Source organism: Pogoniulus pusillus, chromosome 18, assembly GCF_015220805.1.
Source record: "Pogoniulus pusillus isolate bPogPus1 chromosome 18, bPogPus1.pri, whole genome shotgun sequence".
Taxonomy (NCBI): domain Eukaryota; kingdom Metazoa; phylum Chordata; class Aves; order Piciformes; family Lybiidae; genus Pogoniulus; species Pogoniulus pusillus.
The window spans coordinates 14159710-14177606 of NC_087281.1; the positions used below are offsets into that span (position 1 = coordinate 14159710).

The window sequence follows — 17897 nt, forward strand, 5'->3', positions numbered from 1 at the left end:
TTCCGAATAATGAAGTCTGTGTTACCATCTGTGGAGCACAAAGCTCCTTACCAAAGAGTTCTCTTCATGGAGTGAAAATACAGGCTGTGTTGATTAGGAAATAGTCTGCTGTGACATCTCAAAGCAGGCTCCCATGCCTGTGGACTTAACAAAGCGAGCTGCTTCAATGTTGAAAACTAGATATAATAGTAAGTAGTCACTTGCCAACACACTCTTGCATGCAAGTGGCCTTGCTCACAATAACCCTAGTCACATTAACACAAGTTAGGTGTCCCACCATCCTCCCATGTATGGATGAATGTGCTCGTCTCATTCAGTTGTCCTAAAGGTTTGGGACCTATGATCAAGATGCTGTGCTTGGCCTGTTACTTCCTCCTCAGCTGGTTTGGCTTGGACCAGAAGCACACTTGTAAGATAAACTCACTCATTTGGAGAAGTGTGACACTAAGACAAGGTAGCCAGAGGATAGTGGATAAAATAGGCAACTAAAGTAAACTGCTTTTCATTGCCAGGTAGGTAAGGTTTGGAAACTGGGCAAACTCACCTGTGTGAAATGTATGAGAGATAGGCCAGGGCCATGCTGCCTGTTTACCTGCTTTCCATCTCCACCAAGGCACAGCAGTTTATCATCTTTCCAAAGTGAGAGCTCTGCTCAGTACAGATAAATGGGCTTAAATTTAATGGCCAAGAATGCTTAAGAACACACATGCTCAGGTCAGAAAAATGTAATGGGCTTTCTTTGGAGGTCTCTGCCAACCTGGTTGATTCTACGATTCTATGATTCTAGGTTTGAAATATATCTGTCTAGATACAGCTTTTCCCATGGTGTTTGGCCATCATTTTATATATGTCAAATGTACTTATGGGATGGTATTCTAAGAGTTGTGGAGGGAGGCAGAAAAGGTTTGCTTTTGTGCAAACTCCTTCAGAAGTGGGATATAATACTTTGTGTGATGGTTTGGGTGTTACCCACTCCTCCACACTTAAGAAACTCACCCAGACTAGACTCAGCTGAGCTTTATATTTACGTCTTAGCACAATATACAAGCAGGTATTTACAATATCTACAGCTATATGCAGCAAGTTAAAAAGTAATACAGAAACACAACAGCCCTCCCAGAAACCAGAGTCCTGTGAGTTTGGAGAATCAGCCAGGGGGGTTAGGAAGCAGAAGGATTAGTCACACAGACAGCTGGTTAGAGGGAGAGAAGTGCAGCCCAAAGCCAGAGAGCAAACTGTGTTATCTATGTTTGTGTTCTTGCTCTTATACATCTCAGCAAGCCTATGAGTGAAGTAGGCATCACCATTGTTTCCTTTTCACAGCCTATAGTCTAATTCCTCTCACTAAAATATGCCAGCTAGGCTCAAACTAGCACATACTTCAAACTATGCTGTAAGTGTGCTCATCCAGGAGAAAAGTGCAACATGTTAATATGAAAAGCCATGTGCTCTGTTCCTGTTATAGGAGAAAGACATGAGTGAGAGAGGCTATTGGAAGATGAAGGAAGCTCCCAGGGCACAGTTGAGACCAGGTCAGACTGGACCCGAACACCAGACCCTTCACTTCATTCTCCAGCACTCCGCAGCAGCAGCAGCAGCAGCAGCAGGAGCAGCCACTGTTTTCTTTCAGCAGTAATCACTGGGCTAGCCTTTCATTAGCGGCTGACACTAATTAATCTGCCATGTGCTCCTCCATGCACACCAGATAAGTAATCACAGATTTTGCTAGGCATATGGCAACTTTCATTACTTGACCAAATTTTCTGATCTTCTGTTAGATACCTCACCCCTTGCACAGCTCTGAAGCCGTGTCATAGCAGGCTGCTGAGTGTTCCCAGCCACAAACAAGAAGGATTCTCTTTGGGTTTGAAAGTTGTGGTGTGCATAAAAATCCATTGCTGTTTTCTGATCCATCTTCTACTGACATCAACTTTCTGTCTGGATTTTGAGCAAACACAGTCAGAAGAACAGGCTGCAGGTTTAGTCTCATAATGGGCAGCAAATTTCCTCCCTCATCTTAGAAGCCTTTTGTTTCTCTGCAACTTCGCAGCATCTTTTAGGTCTCAGGAGGGGAATTACAAGTTGTAAATTTCTTTACTTCTTGTCCCTTTCACACTTCCAGGAGTGAAAAATAAAATGCTGCCCAACTAGGCCATCCCTCTGTCTCTGAGTAAACATTTGTGTGAGGGCTCCCACTCTTGCCAAGGTGTTAGGATAACATTCTCATGCTGATTCCTCTGCCCTCCTTCAGCATCACAGTGGTGGAGATCCATTTCCGAGGCTTTGAAATGGCTGTGCTCTCACCTCATCTCATACACATGGAAATCAGGTCACCAGAAGGAGCCAGCTTGAAAATCCCAGGGAGAAGCCAACAGGCCAGGTTAGGAAAGTATCACCTTCACTGTATTTATTAATGGTGAAGAGCTTCAGGCAGCCAGAGGCCACAATGAAAAACATAGAAGTACAGAATGCTTTGGGCTGGAAGGGAACTTTAAAGATCATCTGGTCCAATCTCTCTGCAGTAAGCAGGAGCACCTTTAACTAGATCATCTTGCACAGAGCCCAGTCCAACCTGACCTTGAATGTTTCCAGGGATGTGGTTTCTACTACTTCTCTGGGCAGTCTGTGCCAGTGCTTCACCACCCTCATTTTATATCTCTATCTATATCTATATATTTATATAGAAATCTTTTATCTAATCTAAATCTGCCCTCTCTTAGTTTCAAACAACCCTTGTTCTGTCACAATAGAATCACAGAATCAGTCAGGGTTGGAAGGCACCACAAGGATCATCTGGTTCCAACCACCCTGCCACAAGAAGGCACCTCCTCTTCTCCAGACTGAGCAGCTCCAACTCTTTCAGCCTGTCCTCATAGCAGAGCTGCTCCAGCCCTCTGAGCATCCTTGTGGCCCTTCTCTGGACACGCTCCATCATCTCCACATCCTTCCTGTAATGGGGGCTCCAGAAATGGATGCAGTTAGACTCTGGTGAAAAGATTGTCCCCATCTTTTTTATAGGCCTCCTGTAAGTACCAAAAGGCTGCTAAAAGGTCTCCATGGAGCCTTCTCTTCTCCAGGATAAACAACTCCAACTCTCTCAAGCTTTCTTCCTAACAGAAGTAGAGTTGGATGGTGGCTGAGGGCTTGGGTCTCTTTCCTTCAAACTCTGCTGACCATTTTGGCATTGTTTCAGCAAAAGCCAGTGCTAAGTATTTAATACTTCTAACTCTTTGTTTATTTTATACACCGAGGACAAAGAATCTCTTATCAGCAACTGTGTGATGGTTTGGGTGTTATCCACCCTTCCACACACTTAATAAATCACCCAGACTACACTCAGCCCAGCTTGGAAATTAGAATGGAGCTTTATATTTACAGCTTAGCAGAATGTACAAGCAGATATTCACAATATATACATCTATAGACAGAAATAGACAAGTTAAAAGGCAATACAGAAACACAACAGCCCTCCCAGAAACCAGAGTCCCCAGGGAGGGCTCCCAACCACCCTTCCACCTTCTTCCCACTCTTCTACCTTATCCCAGACTTTGCCTTACATTTGAGGTGAGTTTGGAGAGTTGTCCAGGGGGGTTAGAAAGCAGAAGGATTAGTTAGGTGGCAAGTTAGAGGGAGAGAAGTGCATGCAGCCAGAGCCCGAGAGCAACTCTGTCATCTGTATCTGTGTTCTTGTTCTTATACATCTCAGCAAGCCTATGAGTGCAGCAGACATCACCATTGTTTCCTTTTCACAGCCTATAATCTAATTCTTCTCACTAAAATATCCCAGCTAGGCTCAAACTAGCACAAACTGTTTCTGCAAGGGCTCAGAAACAACAGCCGACAGGGGACCTGAGTCTCATGGAGCAGCACACATGCCCAGACTGCCCTTGTCAGATGAGAGACGAAGGGCTCCACGGCATACAAGTCATGTGGGTATTACAGCAACACATTTGTGGCAAGACAGGCCAGTGCCATTAACCACACCAGGGATTTGTCTCCATAGTTGTTTTGTAAGACACAGAGGAGGCTGATGTGGTGTACAAGTATCTCTTGCTTCTGCTGCTTCTAATGAAACAGAGGAATATGCTGCCTTGTTGTGTGTCATGGAGGCAGCCAGCTCCTGTGGCTGCACAGCAAGGAGAACAAGGCTTCAGAGGGCATCCTGGAATAGTTATTCCCCAAACCATGCTGGCAAGCCTTCCAGCTACCAACTGTCATATTCTGCCTCTACTATTGAGCCTGCTTATTTTCTAAGCTAAATTAGCAATGAATCATTCTGCTGATTTAATTGTACTTAAATAGGGGGCAAATTCATTTTGGCAGGAGAAGGAACAACTCATGGCTGCCACAGCTGGTCTGAGAGGAGCTTCCAGTGCAGACCCGGGAGCAGGTCTGCAGGTTAGGAGGGTTATGTCAGTCCTTAAGTTTCACAGCTGGGATTCAGAAACTCTTTTTCTCTTCATTACCTAATTGCACAAGCAGCTTAATCTGGGGAGGCAACCCTTCTTTTGTTTTTTTTTGTTCCACTTGTGTACTCCTGCCATGTCCAGGGAAGTATATAGGCTTGGGTTTGGTTGCACTGTCCGTGTCACTGTTTTGTTCTCTGTAAAGGTGAAGCAGTTCAGCAGGAGCTTGTGTGTGAAGTGTTGAGTGTGTCACTAAACCCACATCTCTGAAAGCAAAACTGAACACTTCTGTTCACTCCTGATCTGTAAGCCAGCGCAACTTGGGTTAGATTTGAAGTTCCTCTGTAGTGACAGAAGATAAGGTCTGCGCTGCTTGTTTAGGCTAAGGCAAATTAGGTACAGTGAAAGCCCTGAGGGGAAGGAGGAAAAACTACTGCGAGAAAGGCAATACCTTCAGTATTGTTCTATCTCTGCAAAAGAGAAAGGAGGCAGCGACCAAAGCCCTGATCTAGATTAGATCCAGAGGTCTTGTTGGGACTGCAATAAGATTATCTTCAAAGCTTAAGTGTAGCTTAAATATTTGTTTTCTGATCTTGGGTAGAAGCTGGTTTGGCTTAAAGATATTGCTTCAGGCACATCTTGAATACAAAATACCATGAAATTCATATTTACCTGTGATCAAAGGAGCAGAGAGAAGTGGTTTTAAAGATGAGAACTTTAACACTGAATGAAGTTATGCAGAAATCCCAAGATTAGTCAAGTAGGATATCTTAGTCTATTCCAGCACGTTTAAATGCCTACTAGCCTGGGCCTTTTGAGCAAGTATCCATTGATTCATTAGAAAGAATCATCAAAACAATGGTCCTCATGGCTCTTCAGAAGCTCCTGTGTTTAAAAAACTGAAGTAAGAGTTGGATTTCTGCCTGAAATCTTCTATTACAGACACTCTTGCCCAGGTGAAACCCATGGTAAAACACATAATTGTGCTATACCTCAGCCCTTTATTGTCATTAATTATTTGTTTAGAGGTATCTGATGAATTCTAAGTAACTTTCTCATAACGGGGGGGGGGACACAGCACATGCAATAGCTCTCAGAATGGGGAAGTTCCTCATTCTGTGTGAGCTGTCACACTCCCGAGGGGTGCCTGGTTTGGGCTGGGGGGTTTTGCTAATTTGTGTTTGTAGAGCTGCCTTACATCAAAAGGGAAAAAAAAGGGGACAAACTCTTTAAACTCTTCTCTTGCCTCTGCCACTGCCGTGAAATATGCTTCCAAGAATGAGAGCAGGTCAAATTAAGCAGCGTTGGTCTAGAAGTGCTGTGGGGTGGGTTACAAGGGCATTTCCATTATTTGCTGTGGTTGTTTGGTGGTTGTGACATTTAGAGGGTACTTTGAAGAAAACAGCCCAGCCACTAAATGACAGCAGAGAAAGGGGAAGGGAAGCAAATGGAGAGGAGGGAAGTTTCACAGTGGTTTCCTGACAAGATGAAAGGGCAAAGAAAACCCTGTGAGTTCATATTCAAAAAGCATTTTGGTGGGCTCCGTTTGAATGAGGAAACCATTCCTTGTCGTGCTTCACTGCTCGGTCCTGTCCAGGAGTACACTTCACCCAGCATGTGTTTAACTGTGTTGAGTGCTGTGTTTAACACCACAGTCGATTTTGTAATGTGTGATGAGGATTATTTTTACAGCTGAGCTTCTTAAGGGGCCCAGATGTGGTGTGTAAATCCTGGTGGGTGCAGCCTCACTTGTACTGAAGAGTGAAATGCTAATCTTCACCAGGGTTAATAAGCTACACAAAGATATCAGCATCCAGTGTTTAAGCATAAAAAAAGCAGCCTGGGAGCCTGGTGTCCTCTACAGGAAACCAATGTGAGCATGTGGAGGGGTGGCAATGACAAGAAGACGATTCTCAGCACAGTTCTGGTCATGTCATCTTTCCTGTATAGCCTCCAATGTCACAGCCTGCAGAGGAGACAAAATAGTGACTGCTACTCCAGATGTACACTGTGAGAATTCAGTGTTCGTGCACAGCTTTAACAGATTGGGAAGCCTCAGGGCTCTGGGATGGGATAATGGCATATATATTGTGAAGTACTTAGCTAAGAATGATGAGACTGAAGATAAAGTATTAGTCTGGCATGAGAGGGAGTCTTGAGGGAGAGCACATTCCTATTTTGAGTGCAGCCTTGGGAAAATTACTTAACCTGTCCTCTGCATCTTTATTGCCCAGCTCTAAACCCAAGCTGATGTGTTACTGTCTTTTTACAGGACTGCATGAGCAAATCAATCAAGCCTCTGAGAAGCACTCAGATTCTACAGTGCTATAAATAGAGCTGGACAGGAAACTTCACAAATCCTTCAACTTTAATGCACATATATAGAACTGACATTCATTATTTCTATGGTAAGTGTGCTGCTGTGGGATGAGGCTTCACATCCAAATTGCCATTAACTCATTTCGTGGAGAGGCTTTCCTTTCCTGGAAAACTGCTCAGAGCTGGGGTGCTTGGTTAGAAAAAGCCATTCATGTTCAAAATATAAAACCAAATCTGACAGTCTCTGAGCATAGTAACAACAGGAGGAACATGATGCAAAATTTAAATATGGACTGATCCTTGTAGAGAATGAAAGGCACAAGAGGAGGAGAAAAGAAGGGGGGGGGGAGGTTAAAAAGAAAGAGAATCTTAAAAGGCCTGCATATCTATCACCAAATGAGTCCTTTCCAAAGCATATGGAAAAAAGCATCACATAGAGCACAACACAGCAGGCTAGGTGTAGACTGACTACATAAACCCATCCCCAAAGCGCTGAATGCTGCAACCATGTGGGATGGTGAGGTGTGAAACAGCAAATTTAGAGAAAGGAGAGCTATGGCAGCAGCAGCATCAAAAAGTAGAGACTAACAGAGCTGTGTTTAAGAGAAATTAGAGGCTGGGAGAGAGGGGAGGGAGAAAGTGTTGATCCACTATAAGATTATCACACATTTCTAAAGAGGTCTGAAAGAGCTGACTTCCTGCTGTGGGGTGCCTCTCATACTGGTGTGAACAAGCATCATGCTATCACCTGCAAAGTCTTTAAGTGCAAGTGGTGACACTTCAGTATTCACAGCCTGCCTCAGAAAATCCAAGGGAAGCAAAAGAAAGATGAAAACCATGCAAGTCAAAAGAGTGCTGCTGCTCCCATTGTTCCCCTTACTGCTTGGTTAACTGGCAATCCCTTTGAGCATCAGAGGGGTCACATCTCACCAGATGTGATCTGCCTGCATTCCGGGGCAGAACAGGACTGCCAGTGTGGAAGCAGCTCCCCACGCACACCTTTCATGAAAACAGTGCAAGGAAATCACCTTACTAGACAGGACCTGAGAGCTCTCATGATGAAAGTGTGGTTTTAGCAGAATATATACCTGTGAGCACAGCTGCCAGCAGAAATGATGATGCTGTGATATGGCTGAACAGCTCCTTTTACAGAATAGGCGAGGACTGACACCACTTGAGAACATCTTGAGCGGAGTTAGAACTTTATAGGCACCTGAGACTAGGTCTGAGTTACCAATGGGCTGGGTGATAGGTTGGATTTGGATGACCTTGGACGTCTCTTCCAACCAGGTTGATTCTATGACTCTATGAGTGGTAAGAATGGCACATCTAGACCCTTTACAACTAGGGCCTTGAGGATGTAGGTCTAAACCTCCCCATGAGCTCCTGCTGGCCCCAGCCCATTGGCTTAAGAACTGAAATTGCTGTCAAGTACATGAAGAACCAAAGCTAAAGGTAGCCACTGTAGCTGTGACAGGAAGGAGCAGAAAAGACAAGACTGGATGAGGCAGTCTATTTGACCAGATAGGGCTGGGTGCTAGGTTGGACTGGGTGATCTTGGAGGTCTCTTCCAACCTGGTTGATTCTATGATTCACAAACAAGTATAATAATTACTATTATGAACAGGTCATGCAGCAGAAACTGAGAAGAAATGAAAATTAGCCTGAGTTTTTGACTCCAGATAAGAGAGTTGATAAACAGGTTCAGCTGTTGATCCTCAACATAGAACAGTGCTGAACTCAGGAAAGATGTTACTCATGTTCATGTGCTTTGCTGCATGCATTTCTTGCCTCCTAGATGGTGTTGCACCACTGAGCTCTCCCAAAGGCAGTCTTGGGCTTCCAAGGCATACTTTGCTATCTCTAGCATGAAGCAATGGGTTGCTAGTGCAGCCTTGTTATTGCACTGTGTTACAAATGTGCCCCCAGAATCTGGAACAATCAGGGCCAAAGTCTTTTATTTAGGTGATGCAACAGGCATAACAAAGCCTGTATTATTTCCCAGAATGTGATGTATAGAATCATAGAATCATAGAATCAACCAGGTTGGAAGAGACCTCCAAGATCATCCAGTCCAACCTAGCACCCAGCCCTATCCAATCAACTAGACCATGGCACTAAGTGCCTCATCCAGGCTTTTCTTGAAGACCCCCAGGGACGGTGCCTCCACCACCTCCCTGGGCAGCCCATTCCAATGGGAAATCACTCTCTCTGTGAAGAACTTCTTCCTAAGGAGGATACGCTTTGAGCATGTGCTTGTCTAGTTTTAATACTTATTTCTGATTTGGATAACCAGTCCTATGAAAGACAGAAGGAAGGATAAAAGCTAACTTTGTGATTTGCAGATTTGCAGCCCTACAATATCCTACACCTGTTTTCAGCAATAAAGAAGCTCATTTATTTGTGGGAGACAAGACAGTGTCCATAATCACCAGCAAAAAAAACCAAAACCAGCAAACAAACCAACCCCACAACCCTCCCAAATAAACCAACCAACCAAAAAAAAACCAAACCCCAGCACCAAAAAAAGAAAAAACAAAACAAACCCAAACAAACAGGGAAAAAAAAAAAAACAAACAAAACCCCCCAAACTGCAACAACGAAACAACTAAAAAACCCCAACCAAACAACAACAACAACAAAAAAAAAAACCCTCAGGCAAACTGCAAACGCTTTTTACCAGCAAGTCAAGCTATTTATCTTTTGAAACAGTGAGATAGTGTAATTGGCTGATACTTTCCTGAGAGCTGTTTGAGGTTGTCCTCCCCTGCATTTCAAGGGGAAAAAAAAAAGGGTTTATTCCTCCTTTAAATGAAAACTGGGTTTTTTTTTTTCAGTCCTCATTTATTCATTTATTTTTTTTAAGCTTCCCATCTCTGCTAACTGTGGGAAAAAAGGCTTCACTTTGCCGGGGTACAGCATGCATTGTAAAAGTAATTCAATTTTACACCATACCAATGACATGATCAAGGGAACTCTGAGCAGGCTTTGTGACCAAGAGCATTTAACAAGTACGTGAAAAGCTTCCAAAGAGCCTTCATGAGAGAAAGAAAGGTAATAACAATAGGAGAAGTAGTTTGATAGTGGTAAATTAAGAGTCATAGGAGTGCCTCTAATCAGGGTAGACTTTTAAGAAAGAGAAGCACTTTTATATCTCTTGAGTATAGGCCTGAGTGCATTAAGAACTGTTGGATTTGTGTTGCCAAGCACACAAATCATTGTGGCACTCAGCACTTGCTCCTCCTTAGACTGACAAATTCAGCCCTGCAAAGGCAAAGACTTTATGGGTAAAATAAGCAAAACTGCAGATCTGGACCATTTGGGAAAAGAATAGTGCATCTTTGTAGGTTTTAATCAGTAGCTAGATCCTTTCAGAGGCTGTTACCCTCCCTTCTGCTCAGTGTGGAAACTTCCTGGCAGCTCCAGTGCAAGCATAGAAACAGTTTTGTGTGCAAAAGCAACAATCAACCATTCACTCATCTTACTAGCTTGTGAGTCATCTTACTAGCTTGTGAGTTCTGTGCAGTCTGAGACAGATTCTCTCCTGAGCTATACCTCACTGAAGTACATGGGGTCATTAAATGGTTTGAGTTGGAAAGGACCTTAAAAATCATCTAGTTCCAGCCTCTCTGCCATGGGCATGAACACTCTCCAGTAGACCAGGTTGCTCAAGGCTTCATCCAACCTGGCCTTGAACACTTTTGAAGAGGGGGCATCCACGACCTCTCTGGGCAACCTGTTCCAGTGTCTTACCACCCTTACTGTAAAGAATTTCTTCCTAATAGCCAGTCTTAATCTACCCTCCTCAAGCTTCAATCCATTCCTTCTCATCCTATCACTGCAAGCCTTTGTAAAAAGTCCCTTCCTAGTTTTCTACCCTAGAGCAGGCTGCCCACAGCCCCATCCAGCCTGGCCTTAAACACCTCCAGGGATGGGGCCTCAACCACATCCCTGGGAAACCCATTCCAGGCTCTCACCACTCTCATGCTCAACAACTTCCTCCTCACATCCAGTCTGAACCTACCCATCTCCAGCTTTGCTCCATTCCTCCTGGTCCTGTCACTCCCCGATGGCCTCAAAAGTCCCTTCCCAGCTTTTTTTTAAGACCCCCTTCAGATACTGGAAGGCCACAAGAAGGTCACCTCAGATCCTCTTCTGCAGACTGAACAGCCCCAACTCTTTCAGTCTGTCCTCCTAGCAGAGATGCTCCAGCCCTGTTAGGGCTAATTTTGTTGTTTCTCATACGTGGCTTAATCCACACCATTTATGTATCTGTTCCTATGAGAAATGATCAGAGTTTGTTTTGCCTAGGAACAAAAAGGTTATAACTTGTCTTTGTTAGCAAAAGGGGAAAAAAGAAAAAGGAATTCAAGTTGAGCCTGACTCACTTTTGCAATCGACAGGGACACCTGCAGGAAGACAAAATTAACACATTGGCATATTGGGTGCTTTCTGCTTTATTTGTTCACAGCTTGAGCCTATTACCTAATAGAGACACAAGAAAATGGCCCATCTGTTTGCAGTGGGCAAATGTGTGCGTGCTGCTCTCTGGGGCTGCGTGGGAGAAGGCTTGCTTTTCAAGAACGTATTTACTTTATGCTCTGTTTTCTCAACGGTGTGTATAACTCAATATGAAAAGGCTAATTTGTTTAAGAAAACCCAACCTGACTTCTCCAGTTAATTGCTTACAGAAAAGCTGAAGGTGTCACATAGATTCTGCGTGCCTCGCTGAGTGAGCTGGAGTGGCCTCTGCTGTGTGACCGGCAACGAACCGAAGGAACCAGCTCGATGGCAGCAAACCGCTCATTGTTCAGCTCTGCTCGCTCTGGTGGGGCTGCAGCTCTTGGAAAAGATCAAGGATGTGTAAGGAGTGGGGAGAGAGATGAAAAGCTGTCTATCAAGGAGTGGGGGTGAGGCAGCTGGGAGGGAAAGGCTGCTCAGGGGCATGTGGGGTTTGAGATATGATTAATGTTTTGGCAACAGGTTAACAAGAACAGGATCTGGGGACAGGGAGGAAATGCCTATGTGTTCGTTTGCAACCAGCTTCCAGCTGGAACAGAAGCCTATGCTCATGCCAAAGTGAATCTAAGCTTTTGCATGTACATGAGTGGCAACAAGCTGTAATAGATCCAGGTGAAATTTGGAGACCCACATTCTTGTTCCACCAGTGGGAGCTGCTGTGACTGTTTAGTAGGTTCTTTTGTGAGAAGATGGCCAGGGATCATTTTGGTAAGAAGCAGCACACTTCACTTAGAATCAAAACCACTGAACCAAAGGAGCCAGCTCGATGGCAGCAAACCACTCATTGTTCAGCTCTGCTCGCTCTGGTGGGGCTGCAGCTCTTGGAAAAGATCAAGGATGTGTAAGGAGTGGGGAGAGAGATGAAAAGCTGTCTATCAAGGAATGGGGATGAGGCAGCTGAGAGGGAAAGTCTGCTCAGGGGCGTGCAGGGCTTGCAGCCAGCTTCCAGCTGGAACAGAAGCCTATGCTCATGCCAAAGTGAATCTAAGCTTTTGCATGTACGTGAGTGGAAACAAGCTGTAATAGGTCAATGTGAAATTTGGAGCCCCACATTCTGCTGAGCTTGTTCCACCAGTGGGAGCTGCTGTGTCTGTTTTGTAGGTCCTTTTATGAGAAGATGGCCAGGGATCATTTTGATAAGAAGCAGCACACTCCAAAGAGCATCAGCAGTTGCTGCATTTTCTCTCCAGTTCCTTTGCAGCTCAGGCTTTTCAAACAGTTTTTAGTACTCCTAGAGTCAAACCCACTGATGACAGAGGTAGTCTTTACTTCTCTGTAGTCTGCAGGGACAGAACTGCTTGAAGGTATTAGCTATGCTAAGCCTCTTAAATAACTATTAAACACATAAAACTCTTAAATCCTGTGTAACAAATGGCAAACAATAAGGAAAAGCTGATCAACCATTAAACAGCAATTTAATCTGTGCAATTTGCATGATTTTCTCTAACAGAAGGAGGCTGTAGCAGAACAGCTTTCTGAAGAAAAGCAAAACAACTGCACAAAACAGGTAAACAATTTGGACTGAGAAGTTTGCTGGTCTTTGGCAAAATCTTGGCATACGGATGAAGAGTGTGTGATATAATTGCAAGGGATGTGATGTAGAGGGACCCGAAGAGACCAAAGGCAAATTGAGAGTGTTTGTGTCCAGCAGATCAAGGGAGGTTCTTCCTTGCTCCTTTTCCTCTACTCTGCCCTACTGAGACCCCATCTTGAATACTTCCTTCAGTTTTGGGCTGCCCAGTTTAAGAGGGACAGGGATCTGCTGAGAGAGCCCAGCAGAGGGCTACGAGGATGATGAGGGGACTGGAGGGCATGGCTTATGAGGAGAGGCTGAGGACCTGGGGCTGGTTTAGTCTGGAGAAGAGAAGGCCGAGAGGGGATTTAATAAATGTTTATAAACATCTGAGGGCTGATCAGGATGAGGGGACAGGCTCTGCTCACTGCTCCCTGTGATAGGACAAGGAGCAGTGGGTGCAAGTTGCAGCACAAGAGGTTTCACCTCAACACAAGGGGGAACTTCTTCACTGTAAGGGTCACAGAGCACTGGAACAGGCTCCCCAGAGAGGTTGTGGAGTCTCCTTCCCTGGAGACTTTCAAGGCCTGCCTGGTTGTGTTCCTCTGTGATCTGTGCTAGATTGTGTGGTCCTGCTCTGGCAGGGGGCTTGGACTCAATGATCTCCTTGGGTCCTTTCCAACTCCTAACATCCTGTGAGAGCATGATAAAAAGTCAGTTTTGTGATCAGACTACAAACTCCATCCCTCTCTATCATTTCAATAGACATATGTGTTAGCATCCTGTACCTGAGCTATAGTCCTAGTAACTATGACAGCCAAACTGCAGCTACCCATGTGTGTAACACCTTCACATTTTGAGAGATCAAAGGGTGTTGACTTCTGAGCAGCCTGTTTTACAGATGGCCGCAAGGCAAAAGAGCCACCAGTTTCCAGGGCTCAGGGCCACTCCACCCAATAGCCTCTGCCTCCTCTGGTGCTCCTCCAGAAGCTGTTTTCTCTGGTTTACATTCTGAAATGTGGGGTTGTACTTCTGGAAATATGCCCAGTGCATTGTGGACTCTGTGATGCTAATCTAAGCTCACATAATGAGCATGTAGACATCCCAGGGACAGTAGCTCTACAACTTACTCATAAGTAGGTAACTGAGTGCTGTTTGGCACTACAGAGCCACCTGCTTAGGTACAGCCCCTGCACACGATGAATTTACACCAAGACCTCATTAACAACTTAGTGGTTGGCTGCAAAATACCTTCTCCTTTTTTTTTCCCCTCTCTTTTAAAGGAATGCCTCTATTATGTTCCCAGCAATCTGGTAGCCATCAACACCTTGCTGATAAACTGGAAATCTTCACCTTCTTCCATCCTCACCTCTCAAATGACCCATGAAAGAGTCTTGGAGATCAAAGAAATCCTCTTCCATCCTTATCCTTCTGAAAGAGAGACTGATGGGATTTAGCACCGGTATGAGAATATGAGCATTTCTAATTGGGGAGTGGTAGGAATGGAAAATGATTAGGACTGATGGTGGTGGTGGTGGAAAAGCTCAGATGAATTAGCTGAGGAGAAGGTGCATACTGAATTGTGGTCTTCATAGGAAGTGTGAGAAGACCAGAGAGAAATTACTTCCTCTGCCCCAAATAAAGATTGAGGAGTATTTGCATTCAAAGGAGTTGGGGTTTGCACGTATCTCATCTTTTCAGCCACTTTCTTTTAACTAGAAATCCTCACTAATTAATTGTTCTGCAAGTTCTGCTCCTGCACATCACCTGTCTGAAGGGCTTGCTGGTTTTCCTTGACCTTGCATTTTGCTGTCCAAAGCCAAATAAAATGTATACAGAAGTTAGATGAGAGGACTAGAGGATTCTAAGAGGTTTTTCAAAGATCCTGCAATTCAAGTGTAGTCCTGTGTGCTACAGAAAGCCAAACAAAATGTCCAGTAAGAGTTATCCCCCCCCCTCTTTTTTTTTTTTTGCCCCAGCAATTTTAGGCTTTATCTTGAATTCATATTAGCAAACAGCAACCTGGGGGGGGGGGGGGGGGGGGGGGAGTTCATAGCACCTTAGGCAGACTGAAGTGGAGCTGATGAATAATCAGTGATGGAACAGCTGTTATCCAGAGATAACAGAAGACTTCAGGCTGCAGATGTGCATGGGTCAAGGGAGACAATGTTGTGCATGAAAAAGTCATACAATGGAGTTCTGTGTATTTTCTTCAGATCTGAAGAACAAAGAAGGAACGACCTTTTGTCTGCTGCTGTCATTCCCTGCTTCACCATTTTAAGGTAGTTTTCTCTCTCCCCTCCCCACCCCCACCCCCTTTTTTTTTATCTCTCTTTTTTTTTTTTTTTTCCTTTTAATGGGAGGTATTCTAAAAAAGAGCCCTGCCAATCATGCCCTGAAATAGATGAGCCTTTCCATGGGCAGAATCCTTTTAAAAAAGCTTAAATATTCTGAAAGTCCAAGCATTTGGCAGTCAGTGTAATATAGTGCTTTGGACACCTGTGATTTGGATGTATTTGTTTCAAAGATGGGTTCATTTTTAATCACTGAGTATGACAAGTTTCAAAGGACAAAAGAAAAAACTAAAGAAAATGAGGTTCTTGGGTTCAGTAAAAGCTCTTTGCAGCCTCCATCAGTGGTCAGTAGTGCTGGGTAAGCAATAGGGCTAGCAAAGGGAGACTCAAATGTTTCAGTGTATCCTCCTGGCGTTTGTCAGTCTGTGATTTAAGGACTTGTGTGTTGCAGCTGTGTCTGTGTTTTGTGTTGAATTGCATTCATGGACTATTCTTAACTACATTTGGGGGGATTTTTTTAATTGTTTTTTGTGGGGTTTTGGGGGGGTTGCTGGGTTTTGTTTATTTTTCTCTTGTTAATCAATCCAAAGTTTCACAGTTGATAGAGGCACCTCTGCTTGCTTTGGCTTTGCTGTCACATCGTTTCAGGTGATGCCCGTTATTGTTTGTGTTCTGAGAAGCAGTGAGTAACTGGACCCTGTTGTCTCTCCGTAGCTGTCAAAATGTCACTGTTGTTGCTCAATTAGAGACACTGCCTGCTTAATCTCTCCTTCTTCAAAAACCATCTCCTGCTTTTAAGTATCTATCTTTGCATGATATTTTGCTCGACATCCAGCACAGCCAGGGGAGCACGCGTGGAGCAAGGGTTGGTTTGTGTCATCGTTCTCCAGCACATGCTGAGCTTGCTTTGGTTGTGGGGAGATCTTGGCATGGCATCTGGAAGGGAGCAGGCAGCTCCTCCCAGGCCCTGCTGCAGAAGTGCCCAAACCTCTGGAATATAACACCGTGCCAGGGGAAGGCAAGCGGGGACACTTGTGTAACGGTGTACTGTGGAGTCAGGTTGCCCAGGAAGTCAACAAGCCTCGCCTGAGGTTAAGCATAAACCTCTCTCTTCCTCTGGCAGGAGTACAGCTGTGAGAAGATGGGAGCCCCAGAGCAGAGCTCTGTGCCAGCTCTGTGCCCCGGAGCAGGGCTTGCTGCCACCTGCAACCACCACAGCCCTAATTTCTCCCCTGGAGCTGGCTGCAGCCAACAGGCTGTGTGTTTGGCTGTGAGTCCCTGTCCCAAATGCCCCCCACCCTGCTATGGTGCTATTATTTATTCCTTTCCTGAGAGCCTTAATGAAAGGAATACATTCCAACAGCTGGGATTTTTTTTAAGGAAGCTGAGTGCCCACAGATCACCTCTTCAGCTAGGCAGGGGTGTACTCATCCTCTGCGGAGCACCCCTCATCTTTTAAAGAGAGAGAGTAATGTTGGACTGAGTTGAGAAATGTGAAAGCAACAGCAGTTATGCCCAGCTGAGCTTGTTATATTTTATGGTTCCCATCCTCAACAGATGGCAATGGCTTCTGTTGCTCTTACTGTCCATGGGAAGCCAGTGTTTGGAAGTACACTCCCAAGACTTCTATTTGGTTTTTGTCTGTTAGAGTCTTTGGTAGGTAGGATTTTAGGGGTTTTTGTTTGGTTGTTTGTTTTTGGTTTGTTTGGGGGCTGGGGGGGAGGGTATTGGTTTTGATTTTTTGGTTTTTCTGTTATTGTTGGTTGGTTGTTGGGGTTTTTTCAACTGTTTTCCTCCACAATTCACTTTGGGCTCACCTATTTTCACACTGCCGTCACCCCTTTTGCTTTCTAGCACCACACTAACACAACACAGACCCAAAGGATGTTTTCTTCCTGGCAGGATGCTTCCCATGCCCATTGAATGCATTCAATAGGAACACTTTGCTCTCTCTTTTCTACCACAGAAGAGTGTTGTTACTTCTGTGCTACTCACATAATTGAAACTGGCCAGTCCATCATACTTAAACTGCCCAAGTTTGATTTCTTGACTGTTTTCAGATCCTAGGATGACTGATCTTCCTCTCTGCTTGACAGAGAAAGTTCATCCACAAAGTACTAAATAAATACTTTTCAACAAAAAGTTTATTCATCCACCTACAAATCTGATCTCCTTTCTCCTACCCTTGCCATTTTGTTTGGTGGAATTGATTTTTTTTTCAAGGCTGAAACTTGATAAAAAATCAGTTCATTCCCAATTATCCACAAAAGAGGCAAACTAGAATGACATGGTATGAATGGTTGGTTGAGCCTAGCTGGGATATTTTGGTGAGAAGAATTAGATGATAGGCTGTGAAAAGGAAACAATGGTGATATCTGCTTTACTCATAGGCTTGCTGAGATGTATAAGAGCCAGAACACAAACATAGATAACAGAGTTGCTCTCTGGGCTCTGGGGCTGTATGAACTTCTCTCTCTAACCTAGCTTGCTGCCTGACTAATCCTTTTGCTTCCTAACCCCCTTGGCTGACCCTCCAAACTCACCTTGAACGTAAGGCAAAGTCTGGGGTAAGGTAGAGGGATGGGAAGAAGGTGGAAGGGTGGTTGAGAGCCCCTCCTGAGGACTCAGGTTTCTGGGAGGGCTGTTGTGTTTCTGCATTACTTTTTAACTTGTCTATTTCTGTCTATAGCTTTGGATATTGTAAATATCTGCTTTTATATTGTGCTAAGCTGTAAGTACAAAGCTTCATTCTTTAATTTCCAGTGGCTAAGTCTAGCTTGGGTGATTTTTTTAAGTGTGGGGGAGTGGGTAACATCCAAACTGTCACAATTGGTTACAACAGTC

The 17897-nt window shown here is 44.4% G+C and overlaps 1 long non-coding RNA gene across 3 annotated transcripts; it reads left to right on the plus strand.

Annotated features, from left to right (window-relative positions):
- The first annotated feature begins 11270 nt into the window (after positions 1 to 11270).
- On the plus strand, positions 11271 to 17204 carry LOC135183459 (uncharacterized). 3 transcript variants are annotated; one of them, XR_010305570.1, is made up of 7 exons: positions 12005 to 12087; positions 12697 to 12753; positions 14043 to 14221; positions 14976 to 15041; positions 15702 to 15735; positions 16177 to 16323; positions 16956 to 17204. It is a non-coding gene; the product is annotated as an uncharacterized LOC135183459 (long non-coding RNA). The 3 variants fall into 3 exon arrangements; XR_010305571.1 differs by lacking the exon at positions 12005 to 12087 and adding an exon at positions 11271 to 11340 and having other exon boundaries at positions 16177 to 17204; XR_010305569.1 differs by having other exon boundaries at positions 16177 to 17204.
- The last annotated feature ends 693 nt before the right edge of the window (positions 17205 to 17897 follow it).